This window comes from Pseudophryne corroboree, unplaced genomic scaffold, assembly GCF_028390025.1.
Source record: "Pseudophryne corroboree isolate aPseCor3 unplaced genomic scaffold, aPseCor3.hap2 scaffold_359, whole genome shotgun sequence".
Taxonomy (NCBI): Eukaryota; Metazoa; Chordata; class Amphibia; order Anura; family Myobatrachidae; genus Pseudophryne; species Pseudophryne corroboree.
In genome coordinates, this window is record NW_026970014.1 from 541,796 (window position 1) to 569,207 (window position 27,412).

General features: G+C 45.2%; 16 non-coding genes across 16 annotated transcripts; all 16 read left to right on the top strand.

Moving 5' to 3' along the window:
- The first annotated feature begins 476 nt into the window (after window positions 1–476).
- LOC135020860 (U1 spliceosomal RNA) lies at window positions 477–640 on the top strand. The gene has a single exon (XR_010218210.1). It is a non-coding gene; the product is annotated as a U1 spliceosomal RNA (small nuclear RNA).
- Window positions 641–792: 152 nt separating this feature from the next.
- Window positions 793–955, top strand: LOC135020802 (U1 spliceosomal RNA). The gene has a single exon (XR_010218153.1). It is a non-coding gene; the product is annotated as a U1 spliceosomal RNA (small nuclear RNA).
- A 675-nt stretch (window positions 956–1,630) lies between these two features.
- On the top strand, window positions 1,631–1,794 carry LOC135020787 (U1 spliceosomal RNA). The gene has a single exon (XR_010218139.1). It is a non-coding gene; the product is annotated as a U1 spliceosomal RNA (small nuclear RNA).
- Window positions 1,795–1,946: 152 nt separating this feature from the next.
- LOC135020793 (U1 spliceosomal RNA) lies at window positions 1,947–2,109 on the top strand. Its single transcript, XR_010218144.1, has one exon. It is a non-coding gene; the product is annotated as a U1 spliceosomal RNA (small nuclear RNA).
- Window positions 2,110–2,779: 670 nt separating this feature from the next.
- Window positions 2,780–2,943, top strand: LOC135020773 (U1 spliceosomal RNA). Its single transcript, XR_010218124.1, has one exon. It is a non-coding gene; the product is annotated as a U1 spliceosomal RNA (small nuclear RNA).
- A 152-nt stretch (window positions 2,944–3,095) lies between these two features.
- LOC135020803 (U1 spliceosomal RNA) lies at window positions 3,096–3,258 on the top strand. Its single transcript, XR_010218154.1, has one exon. It is a non-coding gene; the product is annotated as a U1 spliceosomal RNA (small nuclear RNA).
- Window positions 3,259–3,928: 670 nt separating this feature from the next.
- LOC135020783 (U1 spliceosomal RNA) lies at window positions 3,929–4,092 on the top strand. Its single transcript, XR_010218134.1, has one exon. It is a non-coding gene; the product is annotated as a U1 spliceosomal RNA (small nuclear RNA).
- Window positions 4,093–4,244: 152 nt separating this feature from the next.
- Window positions 4,245–4,407, top strand: LOC135020829 (U1 spliceosomal RNA). The gene has a single exon (XR_010218179.1). It is a non-coding gene; the product is annotated as a U1 spliceosomal RNA (small nuclear RNA).
- A 671-nt stretch (window positions 4,408–5,078) lies between these two features.
- Window positions 5,079–5,242, top strand: LOC135020785 (U1 spliceosomal RNA). The gene has a single exon (XR_010218137.1). It is a non-coding gene; the product is annotated as a U1 spliceosomal RNA (small nuclear RNA).
- A 152-nt stretch (window positions 5,243–5,394) lies between these two features.
- Window positions 5,395–5,557, top strand: LOC135020835 (U1 spliceosomal RNA). Its single transcript, XR_010218185.1, has one exon. It is a non-coding gene; the product is annotated as a U1 spliceosomal RNA (small nuclear RNA).
- A 671-nt stretch (window positions 5,558–6,228) lies between these two features.
- Window positions 6,229–6,392, top strand: LOC135020776 (U1 spliceosomal RNA). The gene has a single exon (XR_010218127.1). It is a non-coding gene; the product is annotated as a U1 spliceosomal RNA (small nuclear RNA).
- A 152-nt stretch (window positions 6,393–6,544) lies between these two features.
- On the top strand, window positions 6,545–6,707 carry LOC135020831 (U1 spliceosomal RNA). Its single transcript, XR_010218181.1, has one exon. It is a non-coding gene; the product is annotated as a U1 spliceosomal RNA (small nuclear RNA).
- Window positions 6,708–21,680: 14,973 nt separating this feature from the next.
- Window positions 21,681–21,844, top strand: LOC135020848 (U1 spliceosomal RNA). Its single transcript, XR_010218198.1, has one exon. It is a non-coding gene; the product is annotated as a U1 spliceosomal RNA (small nuclear RNA).
- Window positions 21,845–21,996: 152 nt separating this feature from the next.
- On the top strand, window positions 21,997–22,159 carry LOC135020825 (U1 spliceosomal RNA). Its single transcript, XR_010218175.1, has one exon. It is a non-coding gene; the product is annotated as a U1 spliceosomal RNA (small nuclear RNA).
- Window positions 22,160–22,820: 661 nt separating this feature from the next.
- Window positions 22,821–22,984, top strand: LOC135020861 (U1 spliceosomal RNA). Its single transcript, XR_010218211.1, has one exon. It is a non-coding gene; the product is annotated as a U1 spliceosomal RNA (small nuclear RNA).
- Window positions 22,985–23,129: 145 nt separating this feature from the next.
- On the top strand, window positions 23,130–23,292 carry LOC135020799 (U1 spliceosomal RNA). The gene has a single exon (XR_010218150.1). It is a non-coding gene; the product is annotated as a U1 spliceosomal RNA (small nuclear RNA).
- The last annotated feature ends 4,120 nt before the right edge of the window (window positions 23,293–27,412 follow it).

Here is a 27,412-nt window from a genome sequence, read left to right on the forward strand (position 1 = left end):
TCTGGAGCTGTTACAGTGCCCAGCTTCTGCAAGAAATCAGCTTGAATGCTTCAGGGGCTGGGGCATAGCCAACATGAGCCCCACACCGAAGGAGGGTGGAGGTGTTTAATGCGAACTAGGGGTCATCCAAGCGCCGCAAAAGCCGCCATGCCCTGCACGCCCCTTTTCTCTTTTCATATGCAGACGAGGGTTGAAGCCAAATTTGACCCACTGCTTGGATGACATCACCATATGCAAATCCATCTGCTGCAGGCCTTCCCCCAGGAATGCTTGCACTAGTTGTTGCATTTGGTTTGTTGTTTGGGGGTGCTTCAGTATTAGGCAGCCTTCTGCCCTCCCATGTTCATCTGAAAATATGTGTTCTCCCTGCAGTTGTTGTCCCCAGATGAGAGTTCCCTTGTGCTGCCTCAGTTGAATCTTCTTTACTTGACAGAGATGTGCCAGAGCAGCGGCCCTCCCCAGCCCTATCCCAAATCATACTTATTTTGCATAGGAGATACCATGGTCATGAAGATCGTTCTCCCAGGGTGAGGTTCATTCATTGCATTCTGGGTATGCTGACCCCTGTGATTTCCCCAAATGTGGGAAACTTGACTGCATTATTTGTGGTAGTGGGGGACTGTGTTTGTGCTTTCCTCTGGTCAGCTCTGGTAAAAGTCAGATTTCTTTATCTCAGATCTTCCTCTAGCCTTGTTCTTCTTTCGAGAGTTCCCTTGTGCTGCCTCAGTTGGATCTCCTTTACTTGACAGGGGGGTGCCCAAGCAGCGACCCTCCCCAGCTCTAGCCCAACTCCTACTTACCTGCCAGGTGAGATACTATGATCATGAAGGTGCTTCTCCCAGGGCAAGGCTCACCCATTGCACTCTGGGTGTGCTGCCCCTGTGATTTCCCCAAATATGGGAAACTTGACTGCATAATTTGTGTTTCCACTGGTCGGCTTTTATATAATTCAGATCTCTTTGTCTCAGGTCTCTCTCCAGCCTAGTTTGCAGTCTGTTTCCACTTCTTCTTTTTTTGAGCCCCTCCCTTCTATACCCTTGTGCACTATCCTGACTTCTCCTCCTGTCTGCTTACTTTGTGCCTTCCAATGCACAATGCAAACTACAGGTAGTGCTGCAGGGCCCACAAACTTTTACTTGCATTACAGAACAGCTCTGGAGCTGTTACAGTGCCAAGCTGCTGCAAGAAATCAGCTTGAATGCTTCAGGGGCTGGGGCATTGCCAACATGAGCCCCACACCGAAGGAGGGTTGGGGTGTTTAATGCGAACTAAGGGTCATCCAAGCGCCGCAAAAGGCCGCCATTCCCTGCATACCCCTTTTCTCTTTTCATATGCAGATGAGGGTTCCAGCCAACTTTGGCCCACTGCTTGGATGACATCACTGTATGCAAATCCGTCTTCTGCTGACCTTCCCCCAGGAATGCTTGTACTAGTTGTTGCATTTGGTTTGTTGTTTGGGGGTGCTTCAGTATTAGGCAGCCTTCTGCCCTCCCATGTTCATCTGAAAATATGTGTTCTCCCTGCAGTTGTTGTCCCCAGATGAGAGTTCCCTTGTGCTGCCTCAGTTGAATCTCCTTTACTTGACAGAGATGTGCCTGAGCAGCGGCCCTCCCCAGCCCTATCCCAAATCATACTTATTTTGCATAGGAGATATCATGGTAATGAAGACTGTTATCCCAGGGTGAGGTTCATTCATTGCATTTTGGGTATGCTGACCCCTGTGATTTCCCCAAATGTGGGAAACTCGACTTCATTATTTGTGGTAGTGGGGGACTGTGTTTGTGCTTTCCTCTGGTCAGCTCTGGTAAAAGTCAGATTTATTTGTCTCAGATCTTCCTCTAGCCTTGTTCTTCTTTCGAGAGTTCCCTTGTGCTGACTCACTTGGATCTCCTTCACTTGACAGGGAAGTGCCCGAGCAGTGACCCTACCCAGCTCTAGCCCAACTCCTACTTACCTGCCAGGTGAGATACTATGATCATGAAGGTGCTTCTCCCAGGGCAAGGCTCACCCATTGCACTCTGGGTGTGCTGCTCTTGCGATTTCCCCAAATGTGGGAAACTTGACTGCATAATTTGTGTTTCCCCTGGTCGGCTCTCGTATAATTCAGATCTCTTTGTCTCAGGTCTCTCTCCAGCCTAGTTTGCTGTCTGTTTCCACTTCTCTTTTCTTGAGCCGCTCCCTTCTATGCCCTTGCGCACTATTATGACCTCTCCTGTCTGCTTACTTTGTGCCTTCCAACGTCAATGCAAACTACAGGTAGTGCTGCAGGGCCCTCACCCTTTTACATGCTTTACAGAGCAGCTCTGGAGCTGTTACAGTGCCCAGCTGCTGCAAGAAATAAGCTTGAATGCTTCAGGGGCTGGGGCATAGCCAACATGAGCCCCACACCGAAGGAGGGTGGAGTTGTTTAATGTGAATTAGGGGTCCTCCAAGCGCCGCAAAAGGCCGCCATGCCCTGCACATCCCTTTTTTCTTTTCATATGCAGACGAGGGTTGAAGCCAACTTTGACCCACTGCTTGGATGACATCACCATATGCAAATCCATCTGCTGCAGGCCTTCCCCCAGGAATGCTTGCACTAGTTGTTGCATTTGGTTTATTGTTTGGGGGTGCTTCAGTATTAGGCAGCCTTCTGCCCTCCCATGTTCATCTGAAAATATGTGTTCTCCCTGCAGTTGTTGTCCCCAGATGAGAGTTCCCTTGTGCTGCCTCAGTTGAATCTCCTTTACTTGACAGAGATGTGCCTGAGCAGCGGCCCTCCCCAGCTCTATCCCAATTCATACTTATTTTGCATAGGAGATACCATGCTCATGAAGATTGTTCTCCCAGGTTGAGGTTCATTCATTGCATTCTGGGTATGCTGACCCCTGTGATTTCCCCAAATGTGGGAAACTTGACTGCATTATTTGTGGTAGTGGGGGACTGTGTTTGTGCTTTCCTCTGGTCAGCTCTGGTAAAAGTCAGATTTCTTTGTCTCAGATCTTCCTCTAGCCTTGTTCTTCTTTCGAGAGTTCCCTTGTGCTGCCTCAGTTGGATCTCCTTCACTTGACAGGGGGGTGCCCGAGCTGCGACCCTCCCCAGCTCTAGCCCAACTCCTACTTACCTGCCAGGTGAGATACTATGATCATGTAGGTGCTTCTCCCAGGGCAAGGCTCACCCATTGCACTCTGGGTGTGCTGCCCCTGTGATTTCCCCAAATGTGGGAAACTTGACTGCATAATTTGTGTTTCCCCTGGTCGGCTCTCGTATAATTCAGATCTCTTTGTCTCAGGTCTCTCTCCAGCCTAGTTTGCTGTCTGTTTCCACTTCTCTTTTCTTGAGCCGCTCCCTTCTATGCCCTTGCGCACTATTCTGACCTCTCCTGTCTGTATACTTTGTGCCTTCCAACGCACAATGCAAACTACAGGTAGTGCTGCAGGGCCCACACCCTTTTACATGCTTTACAGAGCAGCTCTGGAGCAGTTACAGTGCCCAGCTGCTGCAAGAAATCAGCTTGAATGCTTCAGGGGCTGGGGCATAGCCATCATGAGCCCCACACCGAAGGAGGGTGGAGATGTTTAATGCGAATTAGGGGTCATCCAAGCGCCGCAAAAGGCCGCCATTCCCTGCACATCCCTTTTTTCTTTTCATATGCAGACGAGGGTTGAAGCCAACTTTGACCCACTGCTTGGATGACATCACCATATGCAAATCCATCTGCTGCAGGCCTTCCCCAGGAATGCTTGTACTAGTTGTTGCACTTGGTTTGTTGTTTGGGGGTGCTTCAGTATTAGGCAGCCTTCTGCCCTCCCATGTTCATCTGAAAATATGTGTTCTCCCTGCAGTTGTTGTCCCAAGATGAGAGTTCCCTTGTGCTGCCTCAGTTGAATCGCCTTTACTTGACAGAGATGTGCCTGAGCAGCGGCCCTCCCCAGCCCTATCCCAAATCATACTTATTTTGCATAGGAGATACCATGGTCATGAAGATTGTTCTCCCATGGTGAGGTTCATTCATTGCATTCTGTTTATGCTGACCCCTGTGATTTCCCCAAATGTTGGAAACTCGACTGCATTATTTGTGGTAGTGGGGGGCTGTGTTTGTGCTTTCCTCTGGTCAGCTCTGGTAAAAGTCAGATTTATTTGTCTCAGATCTTCCTCTAGCCTTGTTCTTCTTTCGAGAGTTCCCTTGTGCTGCCTCAGTTGGATCTCCTTCACTTGACAGGGGGGTGCCCGAGCAGCGACCCTCCCCAGCTCTAGCCCAACTCCTACTTACCTGCCAGGTGAGATCCTATGATCATGTAGGTGCTTCTCCCAGGGCAAGGCTCACCCATCGCACTCTGGGTGTGCTGCCCCTGTGATTTCCCCAAATGTGGGAAACTTGACTGCATAATTTGTGTTTCCCCTGGTCGGCTCTCGTATAATTCAGATGTATTTGTCTCAGGTCTCTCTCCAGCCTAGTTTGCTGTCTGTTTCCACTTCTCTTTTCTTGAGCCGCTCCCTTCTATGCCCTTGCGCACTATCCTGACTTCTCCCGTCTGCTTACTTTGTGCCTTCCAACGCACAATGCGAACTACAGGTAGTGCTGCAGGGCCCACACCCTTTTACTTGCCTTACAGAGCAGCTCTGGAGCTGTTACAGTGCCCAGCTGCTGCAAGAAATCAGCTTGAATGCTTCAGGGGCTGGGGCATAGCCAACATGAGCCCCACACCGAAGGAGGGTGGAGGTGTTTAATGCGAACTAGGGGTCATCCAAGCGCCGCAAAAGGCCGCCATGCCCTGCACGCCCCTCTTCTCTATTCATATGCAGATGAGTGTTGAAGCCAACTTTGACCCACTGCTTGGATGACATCACCATATGCAAATCCATCTGCTGCAGGCCTTCCCCCAGGAATGCTTGCACTAGTTGTTGCATTTGGTTTGTTGTTTGGGGGTGCTTCAGTATTAGGCAGCCTTCTGCCCTCCCATGTTCATCTGAAAATATGTGTTCTCCCTGCAGTTGTTGTCCCCCGATGAGAGTTCCCTTGTGCTGCCTCAGTTGAATCTCCTTTACTTGACAGAGATGTGCCTGAGCAGCGGCCCTCCCCAGCTCTATCCCAAATCATACTTATTTTGCATAGTAGATACCATGGTCATGAAGATTGTTTTCCCAGGGTGAGGTTCATTCATTGCATTCTGGGTATGCTGACCCCTGTGATTTCCCCAAATGTGGGAAACTGGACTGCATTATTTGTGGTAGTGAGGGACTGTGTTTGTGCTTTCCTCTGGTCAGCTCTGGTAAAAGTCAGATTTCTTTGTCTCAGATCTTCCTCTAGCCTTGTTCTTCTTTCGAGAGTTCCCTTGTGCTGCCTCAGTTGGATCTCCTTCACTTGACAGGGGGGTGCCCGAGCAGCGACCCTCCCCAGCTCTAGCCCAGCTCCTACTTACCTGCCAGGTGAGATACTATGATCATGAAGGTGCTTCTACCAGGGCAAGGCTCACCCATTGCACTCTGGGTGTGCTACTCCTGCGGTTTCCACAAATGTTGGACACTAGACTGCATAATTTGTGTTTCACCTGGTCGGCTCTCGTATAATTCAGATCTCTTTGTCTCAGGTCTCTCTCCAGCCTAATTTGCAGTCTGTTTCCACTTCTCTTTTCTTGAGTTGCTCCCTTCTATGCCCTTGCGCACTATCCTGACTTCTCCCGTCTGCTTACTTTGTGCCTTCCAACACACAATGCAAACTACAGGTAGTGCTGCAGGGCCCACACCCTTTTACTTGCCTTACAGAGCAGCTCTGGAGCTGTTACAGTGCCCAGCTGCTGCAAGAAATCAGCTTGAATGCTTCAGGGGCTGGGGCATAGCCATCATGAGCCCCACACCGAAGGAGGGTGGAGGTGTTTAATGCGAACTAGGGGTCATCCAAGCACCGCAAAAGGCCACCATGCCCTGCATGCCAATTTTATCTTTTCATATGCAGACGAGGGTTGAAGCCAACTTTGACCCACTGTTTGGATGACATCACCATATGCAAATCCATATGCTGCAGGCCTTCCCCCAGGAATTCTTGCACTAGTTGTTGCATTTGGTTTGTTGTTTGGGGGTGCTTCAGTATTAGGCAGCCTTCTGCCCTCCCATGTTCATCTGAAAATATGTGTACCTCCTGCAGTTGTTGTCCCCAGATGAGAGTTCCCTTGTGCTGCCTCAGTTGAATCTCCTTTACTTGACAGAGATGTGCCTGAGCAGCGGCCCTCTCCAGCCCTATCCCAAATCATACTTATTTTGCATAGGAGATACCATGGTCATGAAGATTGTTCTCCCAGGGTGAGGTTCATTCATTGCATTCTGGGTATGCTGACCCCTGTTATTTTCCCAAATGTGGTAAACTTGACAGCATTATTTGTGGTAGTGGGGGACTGTGTTTGTGCTTTCCTCTGGTCAGCTCTGGTAAAAGTCAGATTTCTTTGTCTCAGATCTTCCTCTAGCCTTGTTCTTCTTTCGAGAGTTCCCTTGTGCTGCCTCAGTTGGATCTCCTTCACTTGACAGGGGGGTGCCCGAGCAGCGACCCTCCCCAGCTCTAGCCCAACTCCTACTTACCTGCTAGGTGAGATACTATGATCATGAAGGTGCTTCTCCCAGGGCAAGGCTCACCAATTGCACTCTGGGTGTGCTGCTCCTGCGATATCCCCAAATGTGGGAAACTTGACTGCATAATTTGTGTTTCCCCTGGTCGGCTCTCGTATAATTCAGATCTCTTTGTCTCATGTCTTTCTCCAGCCTAGTTTGCTGTCTGTTTACACTTCTCTTTTCTTGAGCCACTCCCTTCTATGCCCTTGCGCACTATCTTGACTTCTCCCGTCTGCTTACTTTGTGCCTTCCAACGCACAATGCGAACTACAGGTAGTGCTGCAGGGCCCACACCCTTTTAGTTGCCTTACAGAGCAGCTCTGGAGCTATTACAGTGCCCAGCTGCTGCAAGTAATCAGCTTGAATGCTTCAGGGGCTGGGGCATAGCCAACATGAGCCCCACACCGAAGTAGGGTGGAGGTGTTTAATGCGAACTAGGGGTCATCCAAGCGCCGCAAAAGGCCGCCATGCCCTGCACGCCCCTTTTCTCTTTTCATATGCAGACGAGGGTTGAAGCCAACTTTGACCCACTGCTTGGATGACATCACCATATGCAAATCCATCTGCTGCAGGCCTTCCCCCAGGAATGCTTGTACTAGTTGTTGCATTTGGTTTGTTGTTTGGGGGTGCTTCAGTATTAGGCAGCCTTCTGCCCTCCCATGTTCATCTGAAAATATGTGTTCTCCCTGCAGTTGTTGTCCCCAGATGAGAGTTCCCTTGTGCTGCCTCAGTTGAATCTCCTTTACTTGACAAGGGAGGCATTTTGGATTTTTTCTTTGGGTACCCTTACACCTGATGGTCTGAATGAGAGCATCGAACTGAACAACATTGGCAGTCTCTGAAGATTTTATCTATTGATTTACCTAATATATTATTTATTGAATATCCATTTATTGTATGTTTAATAAATAAACAAAATTATTAGAAGTAGCTATTTTGGAAACAGCTTTCCTCTTAGGATGAAACTGTATAATCCTGTTGTGTGTGTTCCTTTAAAGTTCTTTAGTAAAATCCACTAGTAATGATGAACATCAGATTTCTTCCTCCATCCTCTTTTTACACTTTCTCTTGGTTCTATATATATATTTTTTTTTTCTATTTTTATTTTTTCCCCCTCCTTCTCCCAAAAGGCCCCCCTCCCTCCCCCCCCCCCTCCCTGTTTTAAATTTTAAAATCTTTAAATATTTAAATCTTCGAATCCTTAAATTGTCTGTTTAATATTTATTTTTTCTTCAATTCTTTTTGTTGTTTAAACAGCAATGTAGTTATTCCAGGGGTTAAAATAATGAAATATAGAAATAATATTAACAAAAATTAAAGGTAAAAATGAATTGATAGAATGATCCCATTAAAAGTAAATAAATAATATGGATGTTAAGCTGAGCGGGTTGGATTCGAACATGGGACTAGCTGCATAGAGTGCATTTGATGTTTCCCCTGCGCCACAAGAACTGCTTTAGTAGTGGCATGGATTTATGTTACCCTAAAAGGTTTTATATAAGTAAATGGGGATCCTTAGTGCTGAGTCTCTGAATTATGTATATGTGATTATAGATATGAGGTATTGATTGAAAGATTATAGGTTAATCTGTATATAGATTATATATTTTCTGTTATTTTTTAAACCACCTTGTTGCTTATTTTATTATTATTTTTAATCACCATGTTGCTTATTTTTATATTATGAAATGCCTTTATATGTGCAATTGCAATTAGAAAGTTGTTCCATATGTGAGTCATTACATGTATGCATCCAATTAGTACATGTATGTATCCAATCAACTAATTAGTAATGCTATTGGTCCGGTGCATTTTAAAAAGAGCCTGCTAGGCTGCTGATGTATCCTCTGACGAAACCGCTCTTGGATAACAGCGGAGAAACGCGTAAGAAAGGTGATTACCGGACACTCTGATTGCTGAGATATAAGCCCGTTCATGAACGAGCTACATCACGGCGGACGTCTGATGTAAAGACAGCGGTGAAGGGGAAAAAGCAATTTGAGACCGAGCAAAAGGAGGTCTCTACCCCACGGCAGGGAGAAATATCCCGACCGCGAGTGCCAATAAGATCCAGCCACGGTTAACGGGGGTCGTAGCATACCGCTGTGTTTCACCAACCATCACAGCGCTCTCCCCCTGTTTTCTTTCATTACTCACGTGAGTTACATATGAACTTTAACTGCAGTAAATAATAAGAATTTACTTACCGATAATTCTATTTCTCATAGTCCGTAGTGGATGCTGGGGACTCCGTAAGGACCATGGGGAATAGCAGCTCCGCAGGAGACTGGGCACATCTAAAGAAAGCTTTAGGACTATGTGGTGTGCACTGGCTCCTCCCCCTATGACCCTCCTCCAAGCCTCAGTTAGGATACTTTGCCCGGACGAGCGTACACAATAAGGAAGGATTTTGAATCCCGGGTAAGACTCATACCAGCCACACCAATCACACCGTACAACCTGTGATCTGAACCCAGTTAACAGCATGATAACAGAGGAGCCTCTGAAAAGATGGCTCCCAACAATAATAACCCGATTTTTGTAACAATAACTATGTACAAGTATTGCAGACAATCCGCACTTGGGATGGGCGCCCAGCATCCACTACGGACTATGAGAAATAGAATTATCGGTAAGTAAATTCTTATTTTCTCTGACGTCCTAAGTGGATGCTGGGGACTCCGTAAGGACCATGGGGATTATACCAAAGCTCCCAAACGGGCGGGAGAGTGCGGATGACTCTGCAGCACCGAATGAGAGAACTCCAGGTCCTCCTCAGCCAGGGTATCAAATTTGTAGAATTTAGCAAACGTGTTTGCCCCTGACCAAGTAGCTGCTCGGCAAAGTTGTAAAGCCGAGACCCCTCGGGCAGCCGCCCAAGATGAGCCCACTTTCCTTGTGGAACGGGCTTTTACAGATTTTAGCTGTGGCAGGCCTGCCACAGAATGTGCAAGCTGAATTGTACTACAAATCCAACGAGCAATAGTCTGCTTAGAAGCAGGAGCACCCAGCTTGTTGGGTGCATACAGGATAAACAGCGAGTCAGATTTCCTGACTCCAGCCGTCCTGGAAACATATTTTCAGGGCCCTGACAACATCCAGCAACTTGGATTCCTCCAAGTCCCTAGTAGCCGCAGGCACCACAATAGGTTGGTTCAGGTGAAAACGCTGGAACCACCTTAGGGAGAAACTGAGGACGAATCCTCAATTCCGCCCTGTCCGAATGGAAAATCAGATAAGGGCTTTTACAGGATAAAGCCGCCAATTCTGACACGCGCCTGGCCCAGGCCAGGGCCAACAGCATGACCACTTTCCATGTGAGATATTTTAACTCCACAGATTTAAGTGGTTCAAACCAATGTGACTTTTGGAACCCAAACTACATTGAGATCCCAAATTGCCACTGGAGGCACAAAAGGAGGCTGTATATGCAGTACCCCTTTTACAAACGTCTAAACTTCAGGGACTGAAGCTAGTTCTTTTTTGGAAGAAAATTGACAGGGCCGAAATCTGAACCTTAATGGACCCCAATTTCAGGCCCATAGACACTCCTGTTTGCAGGAAATGTAGGAATCGACCCAGTTGAATTTCCTCCATCGGGCCTTACTGGCCTCGCACTACGCAACATATTTTCGCCAATTGCGGTGATAATGTTTTTGCGGTTACATCCTTCCTGGCTTTAGATCAGGATATGGATGACTTCATCCGGAATGCCTTTTTTCCTTCAGGATCCGGTGTTCAACCGGCATGCCGTCAAACGCAGCCGCGGTAAGTCTTGGAACAGACAGGGTCCTTGCTGGAGCAGGTCCCTTCTTAGAGGTAGAGGCCACGGATCCTCCGTGAGCATCTCTTGAAGTTCCGGTTACCAAGTCCTTCTTGGCCAATCCGGAGCCACGAATATAGTGCTTTCTCCTCTCCATCTTATCAATCTCAGTACCTTGGGTATGAGAGGCAGAGGAGGGAACACATACACTGACTGGTACACCCACGGTGTTACCAGAGCGTCTACAACTATTGCCTGAGGGTCTCTTGACCTGGCGCAATACCTGTCGAGTTTTTTAATCATGTGGACGACTTCTGGGTGAAGTCCCCACTCTCCCGGGTGGAGGTCGTGCTGAGGAAGTCTGCTTCCCAGTTGTCCACTCCCGGAATGAATACTGTTGACAGTGCTATCACATGATTTTCCGCCCAGCGAAGAATCCCTGCAGCTTCTGCCATTGCCCTCCTGCTTCTTGTGCCACCCTGTCTGTTTACGTGGGTGACTGCCATGATGTTGTCCGACTGGATCAACACCGGCTGACCTTGAAGTAGAGGTCTTGCTAAGCTTAGAGCATTGTAAATGGCCCTTAGCTTCAGGATATTTATGTGAAGTGATGTATCCAGGCTTGACCCTAAGCCCTGGATATTCCTTCCCTGTGTGACTGCTCACCAGCCTCGCAGGCTGGCATCCGTGGTCACCAGGACCCAGTCCTGAATGCCGAATCTGCGGCCCTCTAGAAGATGAGCACTCTGCAACCACCACAGGATGGATACCCTTGTCCTTGGTGACAGGGTTATCCGCTGATGCATCTGAAAATGCGACCCGGACCATTTGTCCAGTAGGTTCCACTGGAAAGTTCTTGCGTGGAATCTAACGAATGGGATTGCTTCGTAGGAAGCCACCATTTTTACCCAGAACCCTTGTGCATTGATGCACTGAGACTTGGTTCGGTTTTAGGAGGTTCCTGACTAGCTCGGATAACTCCCTGGCTTTCTCTTCCGGGAGAAACACCTTTTTTCTGGACTGTGTCCAGGAACATCCCTAGGAAACAGAAGACAAGTCGTCGGAACCAGCTGCGATTTTGGAATATTGAGAATCCAATCGTGCTGCCGCAACACTACCTGAGATAGTGCTACACCGACTTCCAACTGTTCCCTGGATCTTACCCTTATCAGGGAATCGTCCAAGTAAGGGATAACTAAAATTCCCTTCCTTCGAAGGGATATCATTTCGGCCATTACCTTGGTAAAGACCCGGGGTGCCGTGGACCATCCCTACGGCAGCGTCTGAACTGATAGTGACAGTTCTGTACCATAACCTGAGGTACCCTTGGTGAGAAGGGTAAATTTTGACATGAAGGTAAGCATCCTTGATGTCCCGAGACATCATGTAGTCCCCTTCTTCCAGGTTCGCAATCACTGCTCTGAGTGACTCAATCTTGAATTTGAACCTCTGTATGTAAGTGTTCAAAGATTTTAGATTTTAGATTTAGAATCGGTCTCACCGAGCCGTCTGGCTTCGGTACCACAATAGTGTGGAATAATACCCCGTTCCCTGTTGCAGGAGGGGTACCTTGATTATCACCTGCTGGGAATACAGCTTGTGAATGGCTTCCAAAACTGCCTCCCTGTCAGAGGGAGACGTCGGTAAAGCCGACTTTTGGAAACGGCGAGGGGGAGACGTCTCGAATTCCAATATGTACCCTTGAGATATTTCCTGAAGGATCCAGGGGTCTACTTGCGAGTGAGCCCACTGCGCACTGAAATTCATTGAGAACGGGCCCCCACCGTGCCTGAGCTTGTAAGGCCCTAGCGTCATACTGAGGGCTTGGCAGAGGCGGGAAAGGGTTTCTGTTCCTGGGAACTGGCTAATCTCTTCAGCCTTTTTCCTCTCCCTCTGTCACGAGCAGAAAAGAGGAACCTTTTGTCCGCTTGCCAACAAAGGACAGCGCCTGATAATACGGCGTCTTATTTTGAGAGGCGACCTGGGGTACAAACGTGGATTTCCCAGTTGTTGCCGTGGCCACCAGGTCTAAAATACCGACCCCAAATGTCCCCTTTCAAAGGCAATACTTCCAAATGCCGTTTGGAATCCGCATCACCTGACCATTTTACTGGTAGAATTGGACAACGCACTTATACTTGATGCCAGTCGGCAAATATTCCGCTGTGCATCATGCATATATAGAAATGCATCTTTTAAATGCTCTATAGGCAATAATATACTATCCTTATCTAGGATATCAATATTTCCAGTCAGGGAATCCGACCATGCCAACCCAGCACTGCACCTCCAGGCTGAGGCGATTGCTGGTCGCAGTATAACACCAGTATGTGTGTGAATACATTTTTGGATACCCTCCTGCTTTCTATCAGCAGGATCCTTAAGGGCGGCCATCTCATGAGAGGGTAGAGCCCTTGTTCTTACAAGCGTGTGAGCGCCTTATCCCCCCTAGGGGGTGTTTCCAAACGCACCCTAACCTCTGGCCGGAAAGGGTATACAGCCAATACTTTTTAAGAAATGATCAATTGTTATCGGGGGGAAACCCACGCATCATCACACACCTCATTTTATTTCTCAGATTCAGGAAAACTACAGGTAGTTTTTCCCTCACCGAACATAATACCCCTTTTTGGTGGTACTCGTATTATCAGAAATGTATAAAACATTTTCCATTGTCTCAATCATGTAACGTGTGGCCCTACTGGAAATCACGGTTGTCTCTTCACCGTCGACACAGGAGTCAGTATCTGTGTCGGCGTCTGTATCTGCCATCTGAGGTAACGGGCGCTTTAGAGCCCCTGACGGCCTATGAGACGTCTGGACAGGCACAAGCTGAGTAGCCGGCTGTCTCATGTCAACCACTGTTTTTTTGTTTTTGTTTTTTTATACAGAGCTGACACTGTCATGTAATTTTCAACAGTACATCCACTCAGGTGTCGACCCCCTAGGTGGTGACATCACTGTTACAGACACTCTGCTCCGTCTCCACATCATTTTTCTCCTCATACATGTCGACACAAACGTACCGACACACAGCACACACACAGGGAATGCTCTGATAGAGGACAGGACCCCACTAGCCCTTTGGGGAGACAGAGGGAGAGTATGCCAGCACACACCAGAGCGCTATATATATATATACAGGGATAACCTTATATAAGTGTTTTTCCCCTTATAGCTGCTGTATGTTTTAATACTGCGCCTAATTAGTGCCCCCCTCTCTTTTTTTAACCCTTTCTGTAGTGTAGTGACTGCAGGGAAGAGCCAGGGAGCTTCCGTCCAACTGAGCTGTGAGGGAAAATGGCGCCAGTGTGCTGAGGAGATAGTCTTCGCCCCCTTTTCGGCGGCCTTATCTCCCGTTTTTCTGTATATTCTGGCAGGGGTTAAATGCATCCATATAGCCCAGGAGCTATATGTGATGTATTTTTTGCCATGTAAGGTATTTTTATCATGTTTTATTGCATCTCAGGGCGCCCCCCCCAGCGCCCTGCACCCTCAGTGACCGGAGTATGAAGTGTGCTGAGAGCAATGGCGCACAGCTGTGCGCTACCTTATTGAAGACAGGAACGTCTTCTGCCGCCGATTTTTCCGGACCTCTTCGCTCTTCTGGCTCTGTAAGGGGGCCGGCGGCGAGGCTCCGGGACCCATCCAGGCTGGGCCTGTGATCGTCCCTCTGGAGCTAATGTCCAGTAGCCAAGAAGCCCAATCCACTCTGCACGCAGGTGAGTTCGCTTCTTCTCCCCTTAGTCCCTCGATGCAGTGAGCCTGTTGCCAGCAGGTCTCACTGAAAATAACAAACCTAAACTAAAACTTTCACTAAGAAGCTCAGGAGAGCCCCTAGTGTGCACCCTTCTCGTCGGGCACAGAAATCTAACTGAGGCTTGGAGGAGGGTCATAGGGGGAGGAGCCAGTGCACACCACATAGTCCTAAAGCTTTCTTTAGATGTGCCCAGTCTCCTGCGGAGCCGCTATTCCCCATGGTCCTTACGGAGTCCCCAGCATCCACTTAGGACGTTAGAGAAAAGAGGCGTTGGTTACAACTGTTGCTGTTCATCCACAAGAAGGAATTTAATGTATCAATTACAATTGGAAAGTAACGTGTAACCCTGATTTAGGGTTTAAACAACACTTATACTGAGGTAGTTATAATATGGTGACTAAAATGGAGTATAAGCATATATATTATTCATATAAAAGTTAATGGATGTTGTAATACTGTATGCATGTTGTGAGGTAAATAATACAGTTCACATATATGTAATTGTATGTACATTGATGTAAATGTAGTGGTGAATACAATGAAGGCTTATTTTATGGTTTCACAGTGTATCTAAAGGGTTAATGTCCTTGTGCTCCTAACTGTCAATCACCTAGTGAGGTGATTGCCAGTGGGCGGGGCATCACCTCAGAGTGGGTCATGTGACTACTAGAGAGGAGTGGAGAGGTGCTGTGAGTGTAGCTGAGAGAGAGACTGCATATCCCTTGGTGAGAGGACATAGTTTTTTGCTGCTCCGGCCGTCGCCCGCATTAGAGCTGAGCGGTATACATTGCGGCGGCCGGAGGGGGCTTAGTGTGTGAAGCCAGAACAGGGCTTCCTTACTGTAAAGGTGGTGACAGCAGCATTGAGACTCAGAACTGTTCATAGAACCCAAGATCAGCGCTAGTCAACTCACCCAGCAGTATTGGAAGGGCACATCTGTGACAGGGACACAGAGAGGGTTCCTTCCTACCTATTACCGGCACAGACTCTGACAGCCACAACAAAGAAGCCAGGACCAGCAGCAGAGGCTCCATTCTGTGTGGCTGTAAGTGTAAGGGAGGAGTCGGGGGAGCATCCTGCAGCAGCATCACTAGATGGTAGAAGTGTGAGTGCATAATCCAGCCATTTATATTACCCCTACACTAAGCACAGCAAGCCATAGGTGACTATTGTACATAGTCAATTTCATATTGGGACTAAGTACTCCAGGGCTAGGCCGCAATAATGGCTATTAAGCAGGAGGATAGTAATGGGTCACAGTAGTCAGAGTGACCTATAATTACAGTTCCATGTATGGCTTAATCATAGTGCTAAGGAGAAGGTAGAAAGCACTGGGTATATATATGTAACAGGAGGAGTGGAGTGAAACTTGAACTGTTTAACGCTTCATAAATAGTTTTAAAACTCCCCCATATATCAGCATCACATCAGTCAAAGGAGAGCCAGAGACATTGTCCCGCAGCGCTAAATAGAAAGTAACACCCTAAAGCTGCCACCTAATGTGTGTATTTATGCCCCTGAATTAGCAGAATTAGAGTCAAGGACATTAAAGGTAGCCATACTACAGTGACATTGGATGGATGTTAAAGCCTCTTTGCCACAAAGGATTAGAATATCATCCCGATTCAAGGACTAGCTTGTGGCACTTTAATACAACTGTGTTATATGTATATTCGTGAACCCGTAAGAAGGACTGACACGTAAGAGACTATTAGTTATAAAGTTAAAGGATTTGAGCTCGCTGTGACTATGATAAGAGAAACCATCTCTTGCAGATATATTTAATATAGACTCATCCTAAGAGACAACAATAATTTGAGGCATACAGGAATCGAAAAGCTATATATGCTCTGAAATATAGAAAGCATCAGCTACTTCAAATGGACACAAGGACGCAGCATAACAAAGGTTTATCATACCAGCTTCTTAGGAGTTTAGTTTAATACTGGACAACTACAGTAACATTTTTACTGAGGAAAGGATACAGATTCCTTGGTAATCAACTGTTGATGTTACTATCTATGAGCTAAATAGATACTTTCTGTTATCTGCCAAGGAGGAACTATAAGTAACCTTATAGGAGAAAGTAATCGCTACCATAAGTAGACTGAGCCAAACATCTTTCTCTTTAACTGAAGGGAGAACTGATAGTTGATACTAAAACATAGTGTCAGACATTCTGTATTAACTGCTGTTATTTTTAGGAAGTTTATGGGCCCTTATAGTGCACTATCATATTAAGAGTACCCGGGTCACTCTAACACCTAAGGGTGTCTTGAAAAGAAAAAGGATTTGTTGTATTGCATGCAGGTACTGTGTATAGGCCTAATTGACAGGCTGTTAGCATGGATTAATGACTTAAAGGGGAATGTGTAATTGATGAAATGTTAATGTATACTTAATCCATTTGGTACTGGTCATTAAAGTGTTATACTTTCCATGTGTGTCTGGTCCGTCTGGAAGTTGATCTGAAGATCCTGGAAGAAAGAGACAGGTATATTAGATAATATATCTATGATATAAGGGAATCATCCCCTAAGGATAGAGATCAGGCTTACTCAAGCAAGCCTTAACGGTAGTTAAATACTACACATAGCTTGAGTGGAGGCACAGCTATTAGGTAACCATCCCTTAATAGAATACATAGACAGCTCTCGTTCAAGGTAATGAGGGTAGGGTTACATTTGGAGGCACCGCGTGAGATAGAAGTTACACTCAGGCCCTGTTACACCACAGGTGTCAGCTGCCATTAATTATTATTGATAAAGTCCTCACATCCCTAAAAATAAAATACAAATATGGGAAAGAAGCAAAGGAACAGGGAGAAGGTTGGACATAAAGCCATTGCTGTATCAGTTGGGAGAGTTGAAGCCATTAGAGAATGTAAAAGTATGGACAAACAAGAGTACCGTAAGGGACCAGGCTTAAAGGAAGAGGTGACATGCAAGTTTGTGGGAACTTTTGTAAATAACCTAGGTGTGAAAATGAAAAAATATTAGATGTCCCTGTAGAGTTGGAGAAGAGAAAGAAAAAATCAAAGGACAAGAAAGTCAAACTTGATCCCCACCTAAAGGATAGTGAGGGAGGTGTTAGTGACAACCTTGCTCATACTTTGGTCGCTAACATGGATTATGGAATGAAAGGAGATAAGAATGTTCTACCACTGAAAGAGAGAGTTCCAGGGGAAGTGAAGATAGATGTAGGTATACAGAGATTAGAAACTGTGCTAAAGCAAATAGCTGAGGATTATAAGAAACATGGACAATTAGTATTAGCTCTTCCAAAAGATCAACAGAAGGACCTGCTTTCCCGGTTTCCAACTTCCATTGAGGAACCAACAAGAAGAGATAGCCCAGTGGATCTACAGACCCCGATAGAGGTGATAAGACATATAGCACTGGACAGGTCTAAACATCAGTTGTTGGAGGTTCTAGATGAAACCCAATGGAAGCTAAAAGAAGAACAGATGTTTAACACCAAAATTGATGAGAGGAACAAAGAGCTTGAGAGAGAACTTTGGTTTATACAGAGAGAGATGGAAACCATGGCATCTGATGAAAGACAAACCAGAGTGGATCAGGAGCAACAAAAGTTGATAATGTACCAGCAGCAGGAAGACAATATTCATTCTCTGGAATCAAAAATAACTGAGTTGTCTGAATTATTGGAAGTGGGTAAAGAAACTGAAAAGGAGGATCATATTTGTCTGAATGAAATGAAAGAAAGACTGTCTCAGCTAGAATCTGAGAATAAAATACTCAAGGATGCCAACTTCCTAAACAACTGTCCTGAAGACCGTATCCATGAATTTTCTATGCGACCGGATACTAAGGACATAGCATTACAGACTGAGGTAGTGGATGGTATATTGCTGAGACAATCTTCTATGAATAAAGTTGATAGTAAAGGGACACAGTATATGTCTCTTAAAATGACTGGCACAGTAATATGGTTCCATGTGAAGAAAGGCTATGGCTTCATTAAAAGGCATGACACCGGAGAAGACATATTTGTACATTGGACATCCATAACGAAGAATAACCCCCTAAAACTGTTGTACAGTGTAGGAGATGGAGAGAAAGTAGAATTTGAAGTGTTGGAAGGGGAAAAGGGTGTACATGCAGCAAATGTGACTGGCATAGGTGGAGTACCAGTGAAAGGGAGTCGATTTGCTCCAAACCGACGAGGATCATACAGTTATTGTTATCAACCACGAGAAAAAGTGGTTGATGAAGGAAGTGCATATTCAGAACAAAGGCAAGAGAGAGATCCAGCTCCATGTCATCCTTCTACAACCTTACATTACCGACCTCTCTCGAGATTCAATGGTAGAGTAAATCAGTCCCAGGATCAAGAAACGGAAAATTCAGATGCTAAAGACTTGATAACTTTAGAAGCTTCGTCAGAGAAAGAAACTAGTCTCAGTGAAAATCGTAGTGAGGTACATGATAACTTTACCCTAGCACAATCTCTTAAATCTTCCATCCGAAGTCCAGTACTAAAAGAAGTCAATAAATCAGGTGTAGAAGAGCAAGGGAAACCAGCACGATCAGAGAACACTATCCCTGGGAGGCATGAAGGCTATGTAGTTCCATCCCTCCCTATTTGGCCAACAGTTAAAATGGTTGAGATGAGGTGGCTTGCTAATGGATGTGAATGAATATATACTATTTTAGCATAGTGAGTAAGGTAGATGGTGCATTGGCACCTAAAGATGTTAAACAGTGACAATGCACCAGGGGGAGAAATGTAACCCTGATTTAGGGTTTAAACAACACTTATACTGAGGTAGTTATAATATGGTGACTAAAATGGAGTATAAGCATATATATTATTCATATAAAAGTTAATGGATGTTGTAATACTGTATGCATGTTGTGAGGTAAATAATACAGTTCACATATATGTAATTGTATGTACATTGATGTAAATGTAGTGGTGAATACAATGAAGGCTTATTTTATGGTTTCACAGTGTATCTAAAGGGTTAATGTCCTTGTGCTCCTAACTGTCAATCACCTAGTGAGGTGATTGCCAGTGGGCGGGGCATCACCTCAGAGTGGGTCATGTGACTACTAGAGAGGAGTGGAGAGGTGCTGTGAGTGTAGCTGAGATAGAGACTGCATATCCCTTGGTGAGAGGACATAGTTTTTTGCTGCTCCGGCCGTCGCCCGCATTAGAGCTGAGCGGTATACATTGCGGCGGCCGGAGGGGGCTTAGTGTGTGAAGCCAGAACAGGGCTTCCTTACTGTAAAGGTGGTGACAGCAGCATTGAGACTCAGAACTGTTCATAGAACCCAAGATCAGCGCTAGTCAACTCACCCAGCAGTATTGGAAGGGCACATCTGTGACAGGGACACAGAGAGGGTTCCTTCCTACCTATTACCGGCACAGACTCTGACAGCCACAACAAAGAAGCCAGGACCAGCAGCAGAGGCTCAATTCTGTGTGGCTGTAAGTGTAAGGGAGGAGTCGGGGGAGCATCCGGCAGCAGCATCACTAGATGGTAGAAGTGTGAGTGCATAATCCAGCCATTTATATTATCCCTACACTAAGCACAGCAAGCCATAGGTGACTATTGTACATAGTCAATTTCATATTGGGACTAAGTACTCCAGGGCTAGGCCGCAATAATGGCTATTAAGCAGGAGGATAGTAATGGGTCACAGTAGTCAGAGTGACCTATAATTACAGTTCCATGTATGGCTTAATCATAGTGCTAAGGAGAAGGTAGAAAGCACTGGGTATATATATGTAACAGGAGGAGTGGAGTGAAACTTGAACTGTTTAACGCTTCATAAATAGTTTTAAAACTCCCCCATATATCAGCATCACATCAGTCAAAGGAGAGCAAGAGACATTGTTCCGCAGCGCTAAATAGAAAGTAACACCCTAAAGCTGCCACCTAATGTGTGTATTTATGCCCCTGAATTAGCAGAATTAGAGTCAAGGACATTAAAGGTAGCCATACTACAGTGACATTGGATGGATGTTAAAGCCTCTTAGCCACAAAGGATTAGAATATCATCCCGATTCGAAGACTAGCTTGTGGCACTTTAATACAACTGTGTTATATGTATATTCGTGAACCCGTAAGAAGGACTGACACGTAAGAGACTATTAGTTATAAAGTTAAAGGATTTGAGCTCGCTGTGACTATGATAAGAGAAACCATCTCTTGCAGATATATTTAATATAGACTCATCCTAAGAGACAACAATAATTTGAGGCATACAGGAATCGAAAAGCTATATATGCTCTGAAATATAGAAAGCATCAGCTACTTCAAATGGACACAAGGACGCAGCATAACAAAGGTTTATCATACCAGCTTCTTAGGAGTTTAGTTTAATACTGGACAACTACAGTAACATTTTTACTGAGGAAAGGATACAGATTCCTTGGTAATCAACTGTTGATGTTACTATCTATGAGCTAAATAGATACTTTCTGTTATCTGCCAAGGAGGAACTATAAGTAACCTTATAGGAGAAAGTAATCGCTACCATAAGTAGACTGAGCCAAACATCTTTCTCTTTAACTGAAGGGAGAACTGATAGTTGATACTAAAACATAGTGTCAGACATTCTGTATTAACTGCTGTTATTTTTAGGAAGTTTATGGGCCCTTATAGTGCACTATCATATTAAGAGTACCCGGGTCACTCTAACACCTAAGGGTGTCTTGAAAAGAAAAAGGATTTGTTGTATTGCATGCAGGTACTGTGTATAGGCCTAATTGACAGGGGGTTAGCATGGATTAATGACTTAAAGGGGAATGTGTAATTGATGAAATGTTAATGTATACTTAATCCATTTGGTACTGGTCATTAAAGTGTTATACTTTCCATGTGTGTCTGGTCCGTCTGGAAGTTGATCTGAAGATCCTGGAAGAAAGAGACAGGTATATTAGATAATATATCTATGATATAAGGGAATCATCCCCTAAGGATAGAGATCAGGCTTACTCAAGCAAGCCTTAACGGTAGTTAAATACTACACATAGCTTGAGTGGAGGCACAGCTATTAGGTAACCATCCCTTAATAGAATACATAGACAGCTCTCGTTCAAGGTAGGGTTACAAACGATTAAATTACAACAGCTGTATCCAGTAGGATTTTTTGGACCCTTTAATAAACATTCCGTTGTCATCAAGGGCAATATGAAATAGATCCTGATTACATTTAGATATGGATAGTGGTGCCTATATATGTTGACTCCATTGTATTTTATTGAATGTGGGTTTCTTCTGTCTATATATATTTTTTAAAAATAAGGAGCTTGTATATTTTATTTTTTGCGCTCCCTTGATAACAAGTGTGATTATCTTTAAAATTTGGTTTATTATTGGTAGAACAGTACTACCTATGGGAGCAGCATTTTATAATATATGGTGAAAATTAATAGATGTATAAAGATTAAATAAGCAACAAATTGGTGAAATAGATAAGTTTTGATAGGAGCGCTGGGTTCTATATATATATATTGACATTTGGTTATATATATGTATAGACTTTATAAATTCTTGACAGAGATGTGCCTGAGCAGCGGCCCTCCCCAGCCCTATCCCAAATCATACTTATTTTGCATAGGAGATACCATGGTCATGAAGATTGTTCTCCCAGGGTGAGGTTCATTCATTGCATTCTGGGTATGCTGACCCCTGTGATTTCCCCAAATGTGGGAAACTCGACTGCATTATTTGTGGTAGTGGGGGACTGTGTTTGTGCTTTCCTCTGGTCAGCTCTGGTAAAAGTCAGATTTATTTGTCTCAGATCTTCCTCTAGCCTTGTTCTTCTTTCGAGAGTTTCCATGTGCTGCCTCAGTTGGATCTCCTTCACTTGACAGGGGGGTGCCCGAGCAGCGACCCTCCCCAGCTCTAGCCCAACTCCTACTTACCTGCCAGGTGAGATACTATGATCATGAAGGTGCTTCTCCCAGGGCAAGGCTCACCCATTGCACTCTGGGTGTGCTGCTCCTGCGGTTTCCCCAAATGTTGGACACTTGACTGCATAATTTGTGTTTCCCCTGGTCGGCTCTCGTATAATTCAGATCTCTTTGTCTCTGGTCTCTCTCCAGCCTAGTTTGCTGTCTGTTTCCACTTCTCTTTTCTTGAGTTGCTCCCTTCTATGCCCTTGCGCACTATCCTGACTTCTCCCGTCTGCTTACTTTGTGCCTTCCAACGCACAATGCAAACTACAGGTAGTGCTGCAGGGCCCACACCCTTTTACTTGCCTTACAGAGCAGCTCTGGAGCTGTTGCAGTGCCCAGCTGCTGCAAGAAATCAGCTTGAATGCTTCAGGGGCTGGGGCATAGCCCCACACCGAAGTAGGGTGGAGGTGTTTAATGCGAACTAGGGGTCATCCAAGCGCCGCAAAAGGCCGCCATGCCCTGCACGTCCCTTTTCTCTTTTCATATGCAGACGAGGGTTGAAGCCAACTTTGACCCACTGCTTGGATGACATCACCATATGCAAATCCATCTGCTGCAGGCCTTCCCCCAGGAATGCTTGCACTAGTTGTTGCATTTGGTTTGTTGTTTGGGGGTGCTTTAGTATTAGGCAGCCTTCTGCCCTCCCATGTTCATCTGAAAATATGTGTTCTCCCTGCAGTTGTTGTCCCCAGATGAGAGTTCCCTTGTGCTGCCTCAGTTGAATCTCCTTTACTTGACAGAGATGTGCCTTAGCAGCGGCCCTCCCCAGCCCTATCCTAAGTCATACTTATTTTGCATAGGAGATACCATGGTCATGAAGATTGTTCTCCCAGGGTGAGGTTCATTCATTGCATTCTGGGTATGCTGACCCCTATGATTTCCCCAAATGTGGGAAACTCGACTGCATTATTTGTGGTAGTGGGGGACTGTGTTTGTTCTTTCCTCTGGTCAGCTCTGGTAAAAGTCAGATTTATTTGTCTCAGATCTTCCTCTAGCCTTGTTCTTCTATCGAGAGTTTCCTTGTGCTGCCTCAGTTGGATCTACTTCACTTGACAGCCCGAGCAGCGACCCTCCCCAGAACTATCCCAAATCCTACTTACCTGCCAGGTGAGATACTATGATCATGAAGGTGCTTCTCCCAGGGCAAGTCTCACCCATTGCACTCTGGGTGTGCTGCTCCTGCGATTTCCCCAAATGTGGGAAACTTGACTGCATAATTTGTGTTTCCCCTGGTCGGCTCTCGTATAATTCAGATCTCTTTGTCTCAGGTCTCTCTCCAGCCTAGTTTGCTGTCTATTTCCACTTCTTTTTTCTTGAGCCGCTCCCTTCTATGCCCTTGCGCACTATCTTGACTTCTCCCGTCTGCTTAATTTGTGCCTTCCAACGCACAATGCGAACTACAGGTAGTGCTGCAGGGCCCACGCCCTTTTACTTGCCTTACAGAGCAGCTCTGGAGCTGTTACAGTGCCTAGCTGCTGCAAGAAATCAGCTTGAATGCTTCAGGGGCTGGGGCATAGCCAACATGAGCCCCACACCGAAGGAGGGTGGATGTGTTTAATGCGAACTAGGGGTCATCCAATCGCCGCAAAAGGCCGCCATGCCCTGCACGCCCCTTTTCTCTTTTCATATGCAGACGAGGGTTGAAGCCAACTTTGACCCACTGCTTGGATGACATCACCATATGCAAATCCATCTGCTGCAGCCTTCCCCCAGGAATGCTTGCACTAGTTGTTGCATTTGGTTTGTTGTTTGGGGGTGCTTCAGTATTAGGCAGCCTTCTGCCCTCCCATGTTCATCTGAAAATATGTGTTCTCCCTGCAGTTGTTGTCCCCAGATGAGAGTTCCCTTGTGCTGCCTCAGTTGAATCTTCTTTACTTGACAGAGATGTGCCTGAGCAGCGGCCCTCCCCAGCCCTGTTAGGCCATCATCTACACGGCATAGCCCTGAATTTTCCAATGCGCAGCTCTTTGCAAAAGAGAGATATTGGCAAGGAAAAGCTGTCTTGTACCTTTGCATTTTTCTCCCAAACGAAGGACACTAGAACATTTTTTTTAAAGCCTCCTGTTAGGCCATCATCTACACGGCATAGCCCTGAATTTTCCAATGCGCAGCTCTTTGCAAAAGAGAGATATTGGCAAGGAAAAGCTGTCTTGTACCTTTGCATTTTTCTCCCAAACGAAGGACACTAGAATGAAAATTTTAAAGCCTCCTGTTAGTGCTTCATCTACACGGTATAGCCCTGAATTTTCCAATGCGTAGCTCTTTGCAAAAGAGAGATATTGGCAAGGAAAAGCTGTCTTGTACCTTTGCATTTTTCTCCCAAACGAAGGACACTAGAAAGAAAATTTTAAAGCCTCCAGTTAGGCCATCATCTACACGGCATAGCCCTGAATTTTCCAATGCGCAGCTCTTTGCAATAGAGAGATATTGGCAAGGAAAAGCTGTCTTGTACCTTTGCATTTTTCTCCCAAACGAAGGACACTAGAAATTTTTTTTAAAGCCTCCTGTTAGGCCATCATCTACACGGCATAGCCCTGAATTTTCCAATGCGCAGCTCTTTGCAAAAGAGAGATATTGGCAAGGAAAAACTGTCATGTACCTTTGCATTTTTCTCCCAAACGAAGGACACTAGAAAGAAAATTTTAAAGCCTCCTGTTAGGACATCATCTACACGGCATAGCCCTGAATTTTCCAATGCGCAGCTCTTTGCAAAAGAGAGATATTGGCAAGGAAAAGCTGTCTTGTACCTTTGCATTTTTCTCCCAAACGAAGGACACTAGAAAAAATTTTTTAAAGCCTCCTGTTAGGCCATCATCTACACGGCATAGCCCTGAATTTTCCAATGCGCAGCTCTTTGCAAAAGAGAGATATTGGCAAGGAAAAGCTGTCTTGTACCTTTGCATTTTTCTCCCAAACGAAGGACACTAGAAAGAAAATTTTAAAGCCTCCTGTTAGGCCATCATCTACACGGCATAGCCCTGAATTTTCCAATGCGCAGCTCTTTGCAAAAGAGAGATATTGGCAAGGAAAAGCTGTCTTGTACCTTTGCATTTTTCTCCCAAACTAAGGACACTAGAAAGAAAATTTTAAAGCCTCCTGTTAGGCCATCATCTACACGGCATAGCCCTGAATTTTCCAATGCGCAGCTTTGTGCAAAAGAGAGATATTGGCAAGGAAAAGCTGTCTTGTACCATTGGATTTTTCTCCCAAACGAAGGACACTAGAAAGAAAATTTTAAAGCCTCCTGTTAGGCCATCATCTACACGGCATAGCCCTGAATTTTCCAATGCGCAGCTCTTTGCAAAAGAGAGATATTGGCAAGGAAAAGCTGACTTGTACCTTTGCATTTTTCTCCCAAACGAAGGACACTAGAAAGAAAATTTTAAAGCCTCCTGTTAGGCCATCATCTACACGGCATAGCCCTGAATTTTCCAATGCGCAGCTCTTTGCAAAAGAGAGATATTGGCAAGGAAAAGCTGTCTTGTACCTTTGCATTTTTCTCCCAAACGAAGGACACTAGAATGAAAATTTTAAAGCCTCCTGTTAGTGCTTCATCTACACGGTATAGCCCTGAATTTTCCAATGCGTAGCTCTTTGCAAAAGAGAGATATTGGCAAGGAAAAGCTGTCTTGTACCTTTGCATTTTTTTCCCAAACGAAGGACACTAGAAAGAAAATTTTAAAGCCTCCTGTTAGGCCATCATCTACACGGCATAGCCCTGAATTTTCCAATGCGCAGCTCTTTGCAAAAGAGAGCTATTGGCAAGGAAAAGCTGTCTTGTACCTTTGCATTTTTCTCCCAAACGAAGGACACTAGAAAGAAAATTTTAAAGCCTCCTGTTAGGCCATCATCTACACGGCATAGCCCTGAATTTTCCAATGCGCAGTTCTTTGCAAAAGAGAGATATTGGCAAGGAAAAACTGTCTTGTACCTTTGCATTTTTCTCCCAAACGAAGGACACTAGAAAGAAAATTTTAAAGCCTCCAGTTAGGCCATCATCTACACGGCATAGCCCTGAATTTTCCAATGCGCAACTCTTTGCAAAAGAGAGATATTGGCAAGGAAAAGCTGTCTTGTACCTTTGCATTTTTCTCCCAAACGAAGGACACTACAAAGAAAATTTTAAAGCCTCCTGTTAGGCCATCATCTACACGGCATAGCCCTGAATTTTCCAATGCGCAGCTCTTTGTAAAAGAGAGATATTGGCAAGGAAAAGCTGTCTTGTACCATTGGATTTTTCTCCCAAACGAAGGACACTAGAATGAAAATTTTAAAGCCTCCTGTTAGTGCTTCATCTACACGGTATAGCCATGAATTTTCCAATGCGTAGCTCTTTGCAAAAGAGAGATATTGGCAAGGAAAAGCTGTCTTGTACCTTTGCATTTTTCTCCCAAACAAAGGACACTAGAAAGAAAATTTTAAAGCCTCCTGTTAGGCCATCATCTACACGGCATAGCCCTGAATTTTCCAAGGCGCAGCTCTTTGCAAAAGAGAGATATTGGCAAGGAAAAGCTGTCTTGTACCTTTGCATTTTTCTCCCAAACGAAGGACACTAGAAAGAAAATTTTAAAGCCTCCAGTTAGGCCATCATCTACACGGCATAGCCCTGAATTTTCCAATGCGCAGCTTTGTGCAAAAGAGAGATATTGGCAAGGAAAAGCTGTCTTGTACCAATGGATTTTTCTCCCAAATGAAGGACACTAGAATGAAAATTTTAAAGCCTCCTGTTAGTGCTTCATCTACACGGTATAGCCCTGAATTTTCCAATGCGTATCTCTTTGCAAAAGAGAGATATTGGCAAGGAAAAGCTGTCTTGTACCTTTGCATTTTTCTCCCAAACGAAGGACACTAGAAAGAAAATTTTAAAGCCTCCAGTTAGGCCATCATCTACACGGCATAGCCCTGAATTTTCCAATGCGCAGCTCTTTGCAAAAGAGAGATATTGGCAAGGAAAAGCTGTCTTGTACCTTTGCATTTTTCTCCCAAACGAAGGAAACTAGAAAGAAAATTTTAAAGCCTCCTGTTAGGCCATCATCTACACGGCATAGCCCTGAATTTTCCAATGCGCAGCTCTTTGTAAAAGAGAGATATTGGCAAGGAAAAACTGTCTTGTACCATTGGATTTTTCTCCCAAACGAAGGACACTAGAATGAAAATTTTAAAGCCTCCTGTTAGTGCTTCATCTACATGGTATAGCCCTGAATTTTCCAATGCGTAGCTCTTTGCAAAAGAGAGATATTGGCAAGGAAAAGCTGTCTTGTACCTTTGCATTTTTCTCCCAAACGAAGGACACTAGAAATAACATTTTAAAGCCTCCTGTTAGGCCATCATCTACACGGCATAGCCCTGAATTTTCCAATGCGCAGCTCTTTGCA